Source organism: Ambystoma mexicanum, chromosome 10, assembly GCF_040938575.1.
Source record: "Ambystoma mexicanum isolate Mex_15411 chromosome 10, UKY_AmexF1_1, whole genome shotgun sequence".
Classification (NCBI taxonomy): domain Eukaryota; kingdom Metazoa; phylum Chordata; class Amphibia; order Caudata; family Ambystomatidae; genus Ambystoma; species Ambystoma mexicanum.
Window position 1 is genome coordinate 827875885 of NC_090932.1, and position 19396 is coordinate 827895280.

The following is a 19396-nucleotide window of genomic DNA, read 5'->3' on the forward strand; positions in this document are numbered from 1 at the left end:
CTATTTTTAGAATGTCTGTGTCTGTGGTTACTTTAAGTTACTTCAAGTTCCCCGCAATAGATGCCAACCTCAACGTCTTATTTGAAAATGCATATGCCTGTTAAACAAATGATAACTTATCCCCATAAAGATTATTATACTTATAATTAATTGCTTGATGGAACTTCATTTAAAGGTTCTTATTAGGGTGAACCTCAGCTGTTTAAAGTGTATAAACCTAAGACAATAGACAATTTTTAGTTGGATCCCAAGATAAACATGAATGCAATAACTAAGGATTTCTGTCTGCCATTTTGAATTATTTCCCAGAAAATATCAGTTTGAATTATTCCTTGAAAAATGTACCAAAAACAAAAGCTAATTTCTCAGTTAGCGTGGAGAAATTCAATTACGCCACAATATCGACACTCCCTGGACAAAGAGGCAGACTTGATCCTTGATATCGATAGTTTCCTAGTAGGTAGAAGGTTTAGCCTTGATCTGAAAAAGAAAACTCTGCAGCGCTCATTTGGTGATAAAATTAGATAGAGTGGCAACTGATTTAGCTTTCATTCATCAAAGCACAACTGGTAAAATAGTTTATATGTGTTTTCCTATCTCTTAGGGAGAATCAATCCACCCATAGATGTTTTTTTTCAACCAAATCTTTATTTATTCATAAAGGGTCACAGAATTAGTTAACTTGCATTTTCACTAAAAATGATTCATCAAAACATGTTAGAGACATACTTATCCTTCATATGCAATAACTCAGCTGAAACTTCCCCCTGTATTCCCCCCACTCCAGTTCTTCATGGTAGATCCTAAAGTCCTCTTAATCTGCTGTTCCGTTCGCCTCTCCTTCTAAAATTCCCAGTGCCTGCAATCTCCTTGGAATGTACAAGTGCATTGTATCTTTAATTGCATAGTGTATGAAGGTTGACCAAATCTTGCTGCACTTATTTAGGGAGCCCGGCATCGTCGCCATCATCTTTTCAACATCGACCGTGTCCCATATGGTATAGTAGCATTGTATGATAGATGGGGCTAATTTCTTTTTTAATTATTTAACTATACACTTCTTTGCCACCAACATTATTTTGGCCCACAACCTTTCCGCTCCTCCTTCCAGTCCCTGCTCCTCCAGCCAGAGTACACCCAGGAGCACCTTTGATGGCGTGAATTCCCTGTCGGTTTGCATTATTTCTAGGACTTTGGTCTTCACTTCTTGCCAGAAGTGTCTAAGCCATTGACATCCCCACCAAATGTGTTCCATCTTGCCCACTTCCCTGCAGACGTTTTTTGTCTTTATAGCTGTAGGATTCCCATTAAGGTCTCGTTTATCATAGAACATCCAAACAGTATCCAATCTAAAGATTAACAGTCTGAATTAAACAATGTGTTGCCAATCTATCTAAGGCTGAATACATAGAGTTTGGCACAGGTTAGTGGATCTTGGCATATTTGGAGTGTTTTCCACTCTACCATTACCTTGATGGAAGAAAGGGCCAGTTCTGCACTGATTTTGGAAATCGGGACACCTTGTGGTAAATTCAACACATGTCGACATGTCTTGCCCTTATCTTTATCCCAAGGAAATTTACGAACCTTGAATTTGAATCCATAGGTTAGCGCAAGGGTAACTTTAGCCTTGTAACATGGTATTACCGGTCTGAGTGAAAAATGCTTATATTTCCAAATCACTCTACCCAGCTGTGCTGCATTTGCACTACTTCTTAGGGATTGCTCCATGTGATCATTTAACTTTAGATATTTTTCCTTTAGTTGGTAACCAAGATACTTCCAAGAGGCCACCTTCTCTAATTCAGTCACATTTAGATACCATTTGAATTCACCACCATTGAATCCCTTAGAGTAGGTAGTTATAAATATTGTTTTATTTTGGATTTATGTCAAGATCAAGGCCTTTAGTGTAGTTGGCAAAATCACTTATTGAATGCTGCAACCATATTGGGGGTCCAGTATGATAAAAAAAATCAGCTGCATATGCCAGGTGCAGATTTGGACGAAAAAAAAAACCTATTGTTCGCAAGATGACAAGACACATCTGACATACATAAGTTAAAAAGGGCTGCTCCCAAAACACAACTGTGATGAATGCCACGGTGTGTCTGTATTGGATCAGCTAGGGTACCTTCCCTATCTAGTCTAATTTGAACATGCGTTCCTGAATGCAGATGTATCAATGTGTCTACTAACTAACTAGGACACCACCAGGCCTTTAATTTAGACCATCATTTGTCCCGATTGACTGTGTCAAAAGCCATCATCAAATCAATTAGTGACATATAAAATTACTTTTTCCTAGGTTTTGCCTGATTTTGGCGCAAGTAAACTAGAAACCCATTTAAGGATGTACCAAACCTTTTTTCTGAAACCTGATTGATTCTTACCAAGTATTTCTAAGTGTTTTATCCAGACATCTAGTTCACTGACTAGAATTTAAGCAACATTTTTGTTAGAAACGTCTATAAGTGCTATAGATCTATAATTTGAGGCTTCAACCTGTCGCCCTTTTGGTAAATAGGAACTATGTGAGGCACCTATCAGGAGCCTGGAATGAGTTTGTTCTGGATAATATGTGTTTAAACAATTGAGTTTAAATATCTTCCCACATCTCCGGATCACTTTTAAGGGTTCTGTTTGAAAGATCATCCGTCATTAAAATTACAATTTTGTCATTTTCCACATTAAGCAACCACCTACAGGGCCTCATTAGGACCCAGGCGGATTTCGCGGTGCTAAATGCACCGCGAAGCATGGCGGAAAGCCGCCGATAGCGCCATGGGGGTTGGTGGATTTACCGCCCCATTCCGACCTCGGCGGAGCGGTAAATCCCCAATCCCCATTCTGCCCTTCCCCATTCCCATTCTTGCCCCATAGGGTATAATGGGAGTGGGGAAGGAGTTAATTACGCCACCGTAAAATACGGTGGCGTAATTAACAACGAGGTCCCGTAGCGCCATGGTTTTCTCCGGCTGGTAAAACCAGGCGGAGAAAACCTCCATGGCGCTACGGGAACTCGTAGTATGGCGGAGAGGTACGCCATGCACTACGCTGGCGTAAAACCCTCTCCGCCAGGGTCCTAATGAGGCCCACAGTCTTTATCAACCAGATTAGGGGAGAGGCAATTATTAGGCTCCAAATGTTATTCTGTATATAATTTCTTCCATTCTGATACAGATATAGGGTTCGCTGTAGTTCTAAGCAAACTTTGATCCATGGCATGAATAATTTCCGAGAACCAAGTTTCTTGATTTGTTGCAAGCATTCTTGGTGTGTGTTCTGAGTTACGTTGGTATAACATAGATTTGTGAGACTTGATCCAGTTTTAATATTCTTGTTTTCATGTTCTTAATATTTCTAACTTTTTATTTCCACTAACATATTTTTTGCAGAGTCTAAAAAATCATCCAAGTTCTTTTTTCTTTTGATTGACTAATTCATCAAATTTCTGTGGACGAGGATGAGAGAGCTGTGTCTTAAACATTAAAGTTATCTCCACCAATTCAGTGACTTGATTCTTTAGAAAGATGCTGAAAGAGTCACGGGCAGTACTTCCTCCCCTCTTTAAGTGGATGTTTCCTGCACCTTTTTGGACCTGCTTATTAAATGGTCCACGACCGTGGGATACCATTTTAGTCTCATCCAATTATCATTTATATGTGTCAGAACCAAGTATCACATGTTCACTAGCATTTCATTCCATTACCTTAAACTCCTAACATCAATTAAAAAAGGATGGAAATATGAAAATGTAATCTATCATAGACACTTGTTTAGCACTTCCCCAGGTGTGTTTTGCAGTACATCTGAGGTTATATTTCCATTCTGCCTGTGTATATCCCCCGTTTTCATTATAGCATTCCAGCGCTCAGTCACTTGTTCTAGATGCACTCTTCATTCTCGCTGGTCACTTCTTGGTAGCCTCATCTGCAAGAATGCAAGAGAAATTCAGATCTCCAACCAATATAATAATGAGTGGGAAGCTCTCATTCCAAAACACTAAGTGATTACTGTAATGGCTAAGTAGTGTTTCCTGGAAATGTTTGCCAGATTCCAATATACATTTAAATGCAAGCCATTTTGAACCTTAGCCATTGATTATGCCAATGAATATCGACCACTAATACTTTATTACCAATTAAATTGAGTTCTACATCGTTAGCAATGAGGTCAGATGGAATAGTGGTTGTAAGGACTCCAGATGGATGCCCTTTTTGCCCTTTATGTGCCGGTGTATGAAACATAGTATAATCATCCATCCTGGTGCATTCCGCCAGCCAAGTTTCTTGAAAGCATACTATAGTACCTTCTCAAAAAGAGTAATCATAATTGCAGTCTCTGAAAAGATGTGAATGCCCTCAGGTATTCCAACAAATGATCTTTAACTCAGAGGATTGAGGGTTTCATTTTCTGGGCCCTGGGATTTTACCCTTAGATCAAGAAGCTACTAACCATGACCAATCACATTCATCCCAATTCATGGAACGATTTGGTTGAGCCATAAAGGAGACATTGGGCCTCATTACAAGCTTGGTGGTCTGTAAAATTAAGGTGCTGGTAGCAACGTACCAGCACCATTTCCAGACTGCCAAACTAAGAGTCTGCCAGTAGGGGCACGGAACTCCAGGCAGTCCTGACCTGCCAGGAGTTCAGAGCCTCTACCGACAGGCATTTAACTGAAGCACCGGCACCATTACTAACGGTGCCTGTGCTTCAGATTTACCTATTCCCATCATGGGAATAGGAAATAATCATTCTCATCTCTGATGTCTCTAAGAAGTCTCACTACCAGCTGCACCTCCTCAGAGGTATCCTTCCTTTTCTCTCCTTCCCCTAGAAGCTCACTGTCTCCAAAGCCCTGGTTCTCTCTAGGCTGGACTATTGTAACAGACACTATTTAAATCTGCCTGCCTCTACTCTCTGCCCTCTACAGCGTATCCAGAACATGACTGCGAGACTTGTCCTTGGCCTCAAGCCCAGGGATCGCATCTCTCCAGGACTTAAATCACTTCACTGGCTCCCAGTGGCTGCGAGGATTTAAGTACAAAACCCTCTGCATTGTCCACAAGGCCTTCTGGGACCTGGGCCGAAATACCTTCAACTCTCTCTCTTCCTAAATATCTTCCTTCTCGAGCTCTTCACTCATCCGCATCCAACTCCCTCAGGGTCAGTCGCTTCTCCAAGCAACGAGTTGGTGGCAGATCTCTCTCTCTTCGGCAGGGGCCTCCCTCTGGAACAGCCTTCCTGTGATATGATATGATATAGCATTTATAACGTGCCTATACACAAGTGTTTCAAGGCACGACGAGGCAAGGGGGGGAAACAAAGGGAGGACAGACAGCGATCCTACTTGGTCAAGTGTCATTCAGATCACGCAAGTGCATGGGAACGGGGGAAAGGAAAAGTGCGCGGGGGAAGGGAGAGGGGAAAGTACAGTAATGGGAAAAGGTGGAATAAATAATAAAATAAATAAATGGCCAGCTGGTGGCAAGTGCCAGGAAGTGCAGATAAGTGCTGGTAGGGGGACTGTAGGGATACAGAACAACGGTCCCCAGGTTTCAGGGAGGCAGTGCAAGTGGGCAATAGACGGGGCCTGGGCCAGAGATCAGAGAGGGTGGCCAGGTAACCCGAGCAGTTACAGTCAGGATATCAGCAGTGGAGGGGGGAGAGAAAGTAGAGGCCAAGAGGAAGGTTTTGAGGTGCTTCCGGAACCAGAGATGGTTCTCCTTGGAACTTGAGGAGAACCATCTCCGGTTACGGAAGCAACTCAAAACCATCCTCTTTGCCTCTGCTTTCTCTCCCCCTCTACCCTGCTAAACGCTTGGCAGAAACGGCACCACTTACCTGGCCGCCCTTTCTGATTCTTGGGCCCAGGCCCCACCAGTTGCCCACCTGCACTGCCTCCCTTGCTACCCCAGCACCTGGGGACTGTTTCCTGTATCTCTACAGTCCCCCTACCAGCACTTAGGTCTGCACTTGCATTGCACTTACCACCAGTGGCTGTCTTTCTCTCCTTTTTTATTTATCTTGTTTATTCTACTATCCCTTGTACTGCACTTCTCTCCTCCCCCTTCACCACGCACTTTCCCCCTCCTCCTCCCCATGCACTTGTGCGATCTGAATGATACCTGGCCTAGTAGGTTCGTTTTCTGTCTTCCCTTTGTTCCCCTCCCTTGCCTCGTCATGCCTTGAAACACCTGTGTATAGGTGCGTTATAAATGCCATATCATATCATATCATTCCGCCGCCGCCTATGAAATTCCAATAGCACCGGGAGGTCAGGCAGTGGGAATGGTGTTACGGGGTTGGCTGCAACTCACCAGCTACCGGTGGGTTGTACAGCCTACCTCATAATGAGGCCCCATTATGTTGATTGGGTATACAATTTTTCTTGTGGAATTGTAGAGGTATCCCTTCATCTACCATGTTGGTTGCATAAATGGTTGAGGCCCCCTTTTGTACTCTACTAGTGACTTCTTTGAGTCTAAATATATTATAGCCCAGCTGACCAAGGCTAGGACTTGATCCATAACAATAGATGAGATTGAATTAGAAACAAAATCGATTTAAACCAAGTCTGTTTTATCATCTTTAGAAATGAAGCCAATTCAATGTCTTTCGAAGAGAAGACATTTTTCACAGGCAAGGTATTTCATGTAATAACAATAAAACATTCTGTCGATTAAGAATTATGGACGAGGATACTCTAAAGATGCATTCCAACCACAAAATTCCTGACAATGGTTATGAGATCTGGGACTCTAAGTGCCTCTCCATGGGATTAAAGCTGAATTGGGGATTTTTTAGAAACACATTTAGTTTTTCTTCTATTGTGCAGAACTTCGGAGTGCCAGTGATATGATTTGGCACTTCATGGTTGTTTGTCCATTGCCTAGGAGACACATGTATATTCTCTAAACTTCAAAGATGTGAGAAATTAGTAGCCGATATGAGCCCTTTTTGAGAGTTTAATGCAGCTAAGGCGAGCGGTTGCTTTGCTATTGGCAGTTCCTTTCTTGTATCTTGGAGAGAATATGTTTTATAGATCTGATAGTTTAATCTACTCATCTAAAGAGTGTTCTGCCTCAGTAATGAAGTTCACTTGGGGCGTTTTAGTAAACTGAAGGATTTCCTCTCGTTCCCCTAATGTGCTTTTAATTGCTAGACTTCTGTTGAGATGGGGGTGAGACTTCAGTTACTGAAACTAATACACCGTTATCCCCGTGGTCATGTAGTACATTTATAAATTCACTTCCTATGTTTTTAACCATTGGCTGATTTACTTCTTGGGAATTATGGAGCAACATAGCATCAACCATTGTTTCACTGTGGGCTTATTTCATGGGTAAATATAGGGGGTGGTTCAAGCTACATATTGCACAGATATACCCTTCCAAGAGGTTCAGCTTGTCTGTGGTGGTAAGAAGAATCGATTTTTGTTTTTCAAATTCCTTGTAAATATTCTCATATAATTTCACTAAGGAATTTAGCACGATATTAAGAGTGAATATAGTTGGTTGCAAATTGTGTGGATTATTGTTCAGTGCTTTTTGAGTCTTTGGTGATGTGAGGGGCGTGGGAGAGGGGGCAATGCATATGAGGAGGCAATACAAGATGTTGTCTCGTCATTGCAGAAGAGAGATGGGGATCTAGCCAACCATTTCGCCTAATCACAGGAGGTGTCCGTCTGCAGAGACAGAATTAATCTGGCTAATGTTGGCCACATTGATTCCATATTAGGTGCAGTCCCCTGACCAGAATTCAATGAGGATGACACTTTTTCTTCCATTGTCAGTGAGTTTTCCATTATCAAACATAATAATTCCCTGTCATATGGTGATTTCTGAAGCTCAACGTTACTGTTCATGAATTTTGTAATTTTAACTTGAGTTTTTCCTTTTCAGAAAGTAGATGTAAGATAGTCAGGACACGTGGATTGAGTGGTTTTAGCTTGTTGTTGTAGATCTTCAGGTTTTTGATACAGAACAAGAAAAGCTTGGCAGGCAAACTGCCGACTCCTTCGCAGCCCATATGTAATCGACGCCATCAAAGATAAAAAAAGAAAATCTAAAATACTCACTGTAAGTGGATATTCCACTACCACACATGTTCCTTAGTAGCTAGCTTTTAACGCATGCAGGTCTCCCAAGACTTACTGTTGCTATGGAGCCGAACCCATCTCAACACTTTCCATGGAAAAAGTTCCTTCATGCCTGCAGTAACCTTATCCATATCCACTCACTAAAGGGCTCCCTGGCCCCTGCAGCAACTGCAGTAAGTGCTTGTGCCCTCTCCTGCACTCCATGCAAGTGCTTCAAGCTCCCAGTGTGATGTTAAACAATTGTAGCTAAATGGCATTTGCCTGACGAGAACCACTGTAGACAGACTGCAAGTCTTCCAGTAATGCTGCAGTTACTGCTTCTGCACTCTCCTGCAATCCGTGCCTTACCAACTGGTCATTCTAAAATAGCAAAATAGCCAGCATTGCTGAAGAACTGAATAAAATTTATGAGGAATAACTTAATGAAAATACATCTTACATTGTTATATTTTTTTGAGATTATTCTTTCCAGGCTTTCTGGATTATCTAATTTAGTCCTGATTTCCACTCCACAGATATCTGCCCATTTAATTGTAGTCATTATGATTCCAAATCTCAGGTGGCCCCTGAAAATATTAATGGAAAAATGGATACCATTGTTGGCAAACAATTAGAGTTTTCTTTGCTGATTAATCTTTAAATCCAATTTCAATTTGTTGAGGTTATTAATATTATGATTGATATACATTTGGAAAGATGTTTTTGACCTATCCATTAATATCTGTGATGCCTTCTGAAACAAAACTCACATTTTTTAAGGAAAATGTGGGTATCATTACAAAGCAAATACAACTAACAATGCTACAATTGTGATTCTCAACAACACTGAGCAAGGCTGTCAGTTTGCCTCCAGCCAGAGACCAATATCACTTTGGACAGACTGGCGCGTGACAGTTAAAAATTACACACAAAAAAGGAACCCCACATGCTACATCAATATTTTATTTGTATTGTATTGTTTAAAGCACAACCTAGCATGAGGGAATTACTGCACTGTACAGGGTGTGAATAGCTTGTGTTTTTGTTGGCATTTTATTTATAGTAGCACAGTACTGTGAGTTGTGGTCAGCACTTTTGTTACTCTAAAACAAAATTACCTATGGCCTAGCCCCTTATGGGCGACCACTTTCTAGTCTCCAAATCTAACTCAGGGGTGTGGATCACTATGCACCACCTGCTCTTGTATCTCAGGTTGATTATGCTCTGTGTTACTCCTAAATTACTATGCTATGAACACACAAACATAACCTAACAGTTAAGAAATCACATGAGAAATAAGATAACAATGGACACAAATAAAAACACACAAGTCAGTTTCAATTATAACAATAGAATACATTTATTCATGCACAGCAAGCCATGATGCAAACACTACTATAATGCATATCTCGAATGTGCACCTTTTATGCTCTGGGTGCAAATCTGCAATGCAATTCAATAACTGTAATCCTTACAAACTTCTAATGCCAGCAATCTAATAGCATAATATCCAGTCCTGCTGGATCTATCATATCTAATGCAGCCTAATGCAAGCATCAGCATTCACCATTCCTCTCCAATCCTCACACTTCCTCTCCAATCCACACCACACTTCAGACTCTCTCTCTAAGACAATCCCTGTCTGATTTCCCCATCTATCATGTCAGCCAAAGCTATGTGTGAGTGTCTGTCCTAATACCCCATTGTCATGTGTCTTATTCAGATCAATTTGGCCTCATATCAGCAATATTCCCCTTTTGCCATGTGCAAGCTTCCCAATCTCGTCTCTCTTCTCTCCAGCTAACTCTGCAACCAGTCAGTCAGGGCCTCTCCTTGGGCTCTCAGTGGCCTGGTCTTCCTGCCAACAGTGAAATGATGAAGGTACTGGCGACAATGAATCCCACGACATGTGCAGAAAACATCATCCCGCCCAAAATAATATTGGACAACACAGACATATTCGCCCCCACCTTGACAAAGATCATAAATGCCTCTTTCAGAGATCAGAAAGTTCCCGATGCCATCAAAAAGGTTACAGTAACCCCCCTGGTAAAAAAAAAACAATCTAGACCAACGGGACCCGAATAACCTTAGACCCATAACTAACTGCAATTTCATCCTCAAAATCATGCAACTTCAGACACATGTGGAGGGATCAAACTCCCTCCACCCACAACAGTCCGGTTTCCGCCCTGCCCACAGTACAGAGACAGCTATGTTAGATCTTCAGACCAAAATGCTCGGTATTATTGACAAGGGTAAGACGGGCCTTCTCATCCTACTCGACCTCAGCGCCGCATTCGACCTCATTGACCACAACTTACTACAGAATGCTCTAAAAAAGTCCACCAACTGCTCTGACGAAGCCATCAGCTGGATAATGTCATTTTTAAAAAACAGAATATCCAGGGTGCACTGGGGGGACAATGTCTCCTTGGAAAAATAAATCCTTTGTGGAGTTCCCCAAGGGGCCAGCATGTCACCACTGCTGTTTAAGCTCTACTTGAGGTACCTATGCCTTGTTCTCGACCATATCAACACCTACTTCACTAACTACGCTGATGATATGCAGCTTGTATTTGAACTAAGTGGCAATTATCAGAAAGACAGCGAGCAACTTACCACGATATATAACCACGTGGAGCAATGGATGGACTCCAATTGGATGTGCCTTAACGGGAAAAAAACGGAGCTCATGATTTTTGGTTCAATCTCCGCCCGTGCTAAGTTATCCCCTTCCTACACATCCTTTCAGATCAAAGATACACCCATATCGGTCTTGAGCAAGGTTAAAACCCTCGGTATGCTGCTGGAAGCATCCTTGGGGGCTGATGCCCAAGCACAATACATAAAAAAAACTGTGACTACCATCTACGACTGATAAAAGCCATCAGACCATTTATATCAGAGGCCAACTGCGCGACCATAGCAAGAGCCACCATCCTGTCGCGCCTCGACTATGGGAGCGCCTTAGTCCTGGGTGCCTCCAAGCAGTGCCTCGTTCTCGACCATATCAACACCTACTTCACTAACTACGCTGATGATACGAAGCTTGTATTTGAACTAAGTGGCAATTATCAGAAAGACAGCGAGCAACTTACCACGATATATAACCACGTGGAGCAATGGATGGACTCCAATTGGATGTGCCTTAACGGGAAAAAAACGGAGCTCATGATTTTCGGTTCAACCTCCACCCGTGCTAAGTTATCCCCTTCCTACACATCCTTTCAGATCAAAGATACACCCATATCGGTCTTGAGCAAGGTTAAAACCCTCAGTATGCTGCTGGAAGCATCTTTGGGGGCTGATGCCCAAGCACAATACATAAAGAAAAAACTGTGCCTACCATCTACGACTGATAAAAGCCATCAGACCATTTATATCAGAGGACAACTGCGCGACCATAGCAAGAGCCACCATCCTGTTACGCCTCGACTATGGGAACGCCTTAGTCCTGGGTGCCTCCAAGCAGTGCCTACAAAGCTACCAAGTTGTACAGAACAACGCTGTAAGAATTATCAAGCTCAAATCCAGAACAGAGCATATCAGCAACTTCAGAAGGGAGCTTCACCGGCTGAAAATTGAAGATAGGGTGCACTTTAAGACCTTAACCATTGTGCATAGATGCATTCATGGAAAGGCACCAACGTACCTAAAAATGAGGATCAAACCATACGTCCCAAATAGAACACTGAGATCGTCCCAACTCGGCGAAATTGCCATAGCCCCACACAAACTTAAAAGCGGCCTAAGCAGAGCCTTTCCAACCCTAGCTGCCTGTCTCTGGAACAACCTCCCGGACTACCTAAGACTGGAACCCAACTACACTTGCTTTCGCAAAATGGTAAAAACCCACATATTCAAATGATCTGCCACCCTTCTAACTCCCATGTTAGAGTAATTTCTTGTGTTCGTCCCGTCCTATCCGTCCCACTACCTGTTTGTTCTGTCTTCTCGTTTTCTTGTTTCGGTGCCCCGAGGCTCGCGAGCTACCGGCGTGATATAAATATTAAAATAAATAAAAATAAATAATTATAAATAATAAAATAACTCTCTGCCAGGTCGATCTCATCAGCTCTCATCAGAATGCTTCCCCAAGCTTCCGAACTCCCGAAGGTATCAACTCTGCTGCACCCAAAACACTTCATGAAGCCTCCATCAATGCCACACCAAACACCTCCCTTCAATCTCAGAGTCAGAGCTCCATCTGCATCCATAATCTCAGAGTCAGAGACCAGCATACACTCCTACTGCTCAGTTATAGTGTCAAATGACATACATACATCTCTATGGTTGCATTAAGCATTCACTTGTTCACTCTCTGTCAGCATTTCTAAATCTGAGCAGTACCTGAAAGTCTGTGATGCATGCCTTGTACTGCGTGTTCTGTCATTGTGACATTTGTACATCATATCTTGTACATGGTATCTTTGTTACGTGTTACCATACCATCCTCCCATCATATTCCTCTAGTCACTCCACTGTTAGCTTCAAAAATCCCTCTATCCGTCTCTCTGTGCAAAGCACTCGCTCCCTGCATGCTGCCCCTACCTTCTCTGTCTGAAAACGCCAGCCAGGGCCTGATAAGCCATCCCTTCTCCGCTTCTCCACTTCTCCGCTTCTCCACTCGGACAAGAGACACGTCTATTCTCTGTCTGCCAAGCAAGCTGTTTACACATTCCTCGTTCTAGTGTAACTCAAAACAACCGTTTGCAATCTGTGGCGCTTCTCTTCTGTCTCATTCAGGATGGCTAAGAAATGCCATAGGCATCATGCTTTCTAGCGTTTACTCTCTCTCGCAATGGCAAGCGCTATTATCAAAGCTCAATGCATACTCTAAGTGCACACTCATGTGCGTCTCTTCAATGCATACAAAATACATAACACGTATCTCTACATGGCACTTCAAATATAACAGGCCTCATTCTCTAGCAAATGCAAATGGCTACATATATGTGGATAATGGATAACTAATCACACTACTAATCAGAATGAATTAATGACTAATACCTAAATGGGTAATGATTCTCTAATGATAACAAATCAGGCTTCTCTATACAATATCTGGTTTTTCACTTTGGTCTGTGTGTAGATTGGGATTCATCCTTGGTCAGGTGTTGTTGAAATGACCACATTTTGTTAGATTTATGAAAACAAAGACGTGTGGGGGCATTCTGAGCTGAAACCAGGAGTTCCAGAGGGTGAGTGCGTGACAAGAGAACGATAGCTTGCGGGTCTTCTCTTTGCAGATGAGTTATGATTTGAGATGGTAGGTAGATTTAATGCAAGAGCAGTATGTGCCACCAGATATGTTGAAAAGGAGAATAGCTGCCAGCTTCACTGGTTTGATACTCGGGAGTGCTTTATAGATGATGCATGCAGTCTTGAACTGTATCCTGGCCTGGAGAGAAAGTCTATGTAGTTTGCATAGGAACAGGGTGATTCAGTCAAATTTCTGTGCACCCATAAGAAGAAGTGCTGCAGCTTGGTGGACTGCTTTTTATGAAGCCAAATGAGTAGCTGGGAGCCCTGTCCCGAGATCATTTCTGGCATCTATGTGCTAGACCACACAGAGCTACACTACGGTCTGGACATCATGTGGCAGAATGAAGGGTTTGATTCTGCGAACGGTGTAGATTTTCACCCAGGTAGCTTGTGCCTTCTTTTATATTTGTTTTTTTTGGAAGGACATGCTGCAAAGACTAGAGGGAGTGTGTGTACTTCTACCCGCTATATGGTTGTGGTAGAGGCAAAGAGGCATCCCAGCGAAGGCTCTCAATTGGTAATGTTGAGCAGGCAGACAAAGCTGAGACTCTAAGGAGGTGATGCAGGCAGGTTCTTAGGTACAGTGAATCCCTAAAGTCCATAAAAAGGGATGTCTGCACACTTGGGCATGTGCTAACACAGTTCTTTATTAAAGGATACAAAGGTATGTGGATATATAAAAATAAATAAGACTTGCTTTGTACTCAGGAATCTAGTCTAATAGGTAACTCATTATTTAGAGTTGTATGTGGTACGGCAGTTACCCATATATTAAGTTATAAAGCAGCAGTTGTTGACAGTTATTAAAAAGCATTACATTATTAGGCAATGGTTAAACTCTAGATATTGAAGTAGAAATGCAGTTAAAATAAATATTGGGTGAGAATCCCCCCATCTGGGCAACCTGTAAGAAAATGTTAGTTGTGCTTAACTTTGTATATTACAGCCCAGTCCTTATATATTAATTAATTGTCTGCTTTTATTCTGCAGATCCCAAAACCCCAAAGTACCTAGGAAGCCAGAGGAGAACAGGATCCAAGATGAATCTGGGACCAGTGGATGAACCCTGAACAGTAGCATCAGAGACTCATATGAGAGAGGGGCCACTGATGACCCTTGGTTATCCCACTAAACTTGTGAAGAGATATGCTAAGAGAGTATACAATAACCATAGGAAGGCTCTATTAGAACAACAGCTTAGAGAAAAGAAGGATGCAAAATTGTTTTTTGTTAGTACTTTTATTAATTTATCCTATAAAATCAAGAATTTTATATGTAACAACTGGAAGAAATTGATCCAAAAAGCCCTGCCCTTGGCCATGATGGCCTTTAAAATAAGTTCAACTACCAGAAAAATCATAATGAGAAATGATATTGTGGCAGGACTTGAAACAGGTTTGAAACAGGCCTCCCACCTGTGGTAAGTCACCATCCTTGCGAGGATTGTATTATGTGCTCTTTTACTAAGAAAACTGTATCTGTAAACACTGGGCTACCTAGAGAATGTGAAATTAAAGAACACACAAACTATAACTCAGTGAATGCTGTATATCTCATCAGTTGTCCATGTAAACTGAATTATATTAGAAAGACTAATAGGAAGTGTCAAATGAGACTAATAGAGCATAGAAGCTGTAATAAACATCAAATTGAACAGATGTGCAATGGGTGACCCTAAAGAAGAGCAGAGGAGTCTCACAGGAGGTCATCAATAGAAAACTCCTCAATTTGGAAAATAACATGATTTTCTTGACTAATGTATTCTAATTGGGCTGACTGATTACGTGGAGTGGCACAGAGTGACCTAAGTGATGGGCCACTCCAAACAGGTTTCCGTGCTCTATCGGTCACGTTAGTATCATCCCCTGTGTAAGAACAATGATGTAAGATATTATGAATTAGGAGAGGGGATCCTTTCTGCATGCTATTTGCAAAACAGCTATCAGCCTTTGGCTATTCATAACAGCACAGTGTTGTGAGCATGAATACCAGTGAAACAATAATTGGTGTTACCTGATTTTACAGGCTTTTCTTTGTCTACCTGTATGTGGAATAGGCATAGACTTTGAGTACATATGGACAAGGTAGAACTATATGGAATAAGAGCATGTACTATTATCAGATAATACCCATTCTGAGGTTTTGCATTATAGGTATATTCCCCCGTTCCCTTTGACTGAATTTTGGATGTGGGCCTTTAAGCCAAATTAGTCTCATGGCCCAACCTTAAGAGCAATCGGTTTGCTCTGCATTCACGCAATCATGCAGTGACGTCATCACATCCCACAATATGTACATTAATGGCGGCAGCCATTTTGATTTGGTGCACACGAACGGTAGACGAGACGGCAATACTGAGACTCTTTGTTGTTGTCTAAGTAAGTGAAAGTCCTTGCAGGCGCCCTTCAGTTCATGGAAAACAGTGATGTTGTGGATAAAGGAGTTAACAGGTGATTTGATCATTAGATCTTTTTTTGCTGTCCCCCCTTTTTTTTGTAGAAACTCTTAGAGATTTATTTTTTTACATTTTTTTTATAGATGGATAAACCCCACAACTTCCCAGTTGTCTTGGGTGAAAATGAACTAGCTCTGGGACCATGCGGTCAAGGTAAGCCCTAGTGAACATTGTCAAAAGGGGTTGACTAAGATCAAGCAGATCATGAACATTTGAGTAACCTGTATTGGGATTATGTTGTGTTTTTTGCAGAATTGCGAGTGGGTGTATGAATTTGACACAACATAAGTAATGGTGGTAGCGTGATCAACATTGAAGTTGAAAGTGGTCTTAAGTATTGGTCTAAGGCACACTGGTAAGATATGGAGCAATTATTTTCCATATTCAAACACTAGGGGTATCTTTGAGCGTTAAAGAATAAAGTCAATCAGAGACATTGTTTAAAGAAGTTTATCTGGCTTATGTATTTAAGGGACTTTGGAAGTATTATGATGCACTGATCAGTCAAGTATACTATATGTACATAGTTTATCAGCCCCTGGTGTATGTCTGGCAGAATCAACCCTGGAGTGCAGAAACTTGGAAAAGTTGGGCAAGTGGAGGAGCACAGAATTGCACATTGTATGTACATTGCTCCAAATAGTTGAGAACAAAGCAGTGCAAAGTGGCACTCGCTTGGTTTTAATATGTGTGTAATGTTTAGAGATTAATTATTTTTCTATTGTATGTTTGTTATCTGTATATTTATTATACTGTGTGTCTATGATTGTGTGTGCATATATGCTTAAAATCTATTTATGATATTGAATAAGTGGTTCTATAACTTAATGATGGAGTGATATTGTTCAGTCCTTTTTTGTGAGATAATTGTTTAGCTTTCCTTTTCTCAAATGTATATTGTGTCCCTCATAAGGCAGGAAGGCTGAATTCCCCTAGGCGGTGCGGGGCAACAGTCATTTCTTTTGTCATGTTTTTTCAAAACACAGACACAGGGATATAGAACTCAGCTCAATATGTGTAATCTATCCAGGGAATGGTGTCTGGGTTACTTCTAAGGGATACAGAGTCCAAATCACTTCAAAGGAATATAGAGCTCAGCTGTCCCTCACTTCTAATCAATATGGGTCCCCTCTAACTTCTAAGGGATATAGGTCTAGGTCTGAGCTTCCTTCTATGGGTATTGTGCCTGGGCCATTGTGCCCCAGTAACATATTGCCCTGTTCACTCTGCAAACCTCTCAAGGATAAAGTCCTGAAAATGTTCTCACAACCACTAATATTATATCCTTCTATGTGGGTTACCCTTGCTGGGTGAAGTTCTTCTGTTCTTCTTGTTCTGAGGTCTCCCAGGTCTCGCTGTTTGCACTACCTCTGCAGTTTCCCTGGCTTCTTTGAGTATTTCTAGGTCTGCCTGTTTTTCCAGGACACGTATCCATTCTTGGACCCTCACTCTCCCGGCCTATCAGCTGTCTTAGGCACATCTGCCATATCTGCGGTGCCTCAGATCTCACAGGCCACTCTGCTCTGTCCTGTCAGGTCATTCATGTTCCTCTGGACTTTCAACGTTTTATGGCCGCCAGCACTGCAATTCACATTGCACTATTTCTCCATCTCCACCAGCAATCAATTTCACTTCTGCTCCCCTTTTCCCTCATGCTTTGTAAACTATCCTTTATATGAAGTCTGGCTAGATGGTGACTCTCTGATTGGCGGAGGTGGTCAACAATCCCATTGCATGGATCACAGTGGCCTTGACACTTTGACATTCCTTTTTGAAGAAGGGAGTCTTTAAAATGCCTGGTGAACATTATGGATTTGGATCATGTGCTCCCAGAATGTACATGTGTCAGGAAGTTCAATGTTCACTCCGCCTTGATTGCCTTTCTGTTTTTAGTAAGAGGGCATGATGCTGTATTGAATTAGATTGCTGGTGGCTCTACTCAACCCTTATCTTTGCGTATTTCAGTTAGCATCTCCTTGTTGTTCTGGAGGCAGGTGCACATGTTGTTATTTCCAAGTCTTACTGCTGAATGGGAAGGGAGTGAGTTTCTCCAGTTAGGCTTTCCTGTTGTGTGAGTGTGGTACTGCTTTTGAATGAAGGGTTTGTAGGGATGTGGCTGTGCCTGGGACTTTCTAGGTCCTGTGTTATGTCCCCAGTGATTGCCTAGGGAACAGGGCTGGGGTCCCATTAACATGGAAAGGGTTTCTGCTGATTGACCCATTTGGATGGAAACATATCTTCTGGGTTCTCACCAGGTCCTTTTTGCAATTTAAGAGGGAAGTGGCCCCATTGAAATGGATGATGAGTTTTGAATACCATATATCCCTATCTCTGCAAACACCCATGACCCCCAAAGCAAGGGAAGGAGTAGTATTCCTGGGTCGGGTCTGAACACAAACCCCTGTCTGATCATTCAGAGACCATCTTCTCCACTAATGTACCTTGCATCACATCATTAGGTACACTACGGGTGGCTGGTCTGCTAAGGTGGCTGGTGTGCACATCATCCACCTATATAATTCCTACTTTCACAACCACACAAGCATGCTTCAACTTCCTTGCCTGTCACATTAATGTGGAAAGGATTTGGAACCTCAATGATCATGCATAATAGAACAGAAGAATGTTAAAATGCAAGGGTTGCTGTGGTAGAAGTGGAGATCTGTGGGATGACCAACATGGACCCCGTAATCACTTGAGGTATCCTCTGCATATCTTTAACTCCTGTACTACAGATAGCAGGTCCTCCTCCTCACAGCTCAGGATAAGTAAATGGAGTTTAGATAGGCGTATCTGGAAAACCTCATCCACATGAGCACAACATCATGCTTGAAATGCACAGCATAATTTCCACCCATCATGCAAGACAGTCAGACTTTCCTTTAGTACAGACAGGAGGAGGAACGTCACCCATGTGCTGGTAGTCATTTTTCGTCTCGCCTGTGCCATTTTTTTTCCTGTTGGGAAATGCATTAGTCAGCACTGTTTTCCTCTGCTTCCTACTCAGCCAATGTGTGTGATATCTCTGAAAATCTCCTCATATCCTAGGTATTCAGCTGAAGAGGGTCTTGCTCGAGATGATACCCTGTCTCCTCATGAAATCAACATCCCAGCCTCCCACCACAGCACCTCTGTCATCTAAATCTAGTGTTCACCGCTGCCCTGCGTCTGTTTGGCTTACCTGAATATTGGGCGGTGTGGGGTAAGGAAGTGGGACACCATTACATGATATGTGTCAGTGCCATTGTCCCTGTTAGAGAACCAACAAAGGGACATGCCACCATGGACATCCTTACTCACACTCAGGCCCCATTGAAGCCCCATTGCCCAGGTCCCAATTACCTCTGATGTCCCAAATGCATATTATCAATACTGCAGTATAGCTTGGTGTGTCTCCAATGCTGTTTGGAAGATCTGACACCTGAAGTATAATTCCACCTGTGACACAATGCACATCTGTTTGAGGGAGGAATGGCAAAGGAGAGAATGGAAGACTATGAAGGCTGGACATACATGGTTTGGTTTTGCTGAACTTTAGAAACTAGAACCCCTTCAGCCAGAAGTCAGCGGAATTGCAGTAGCTGTAC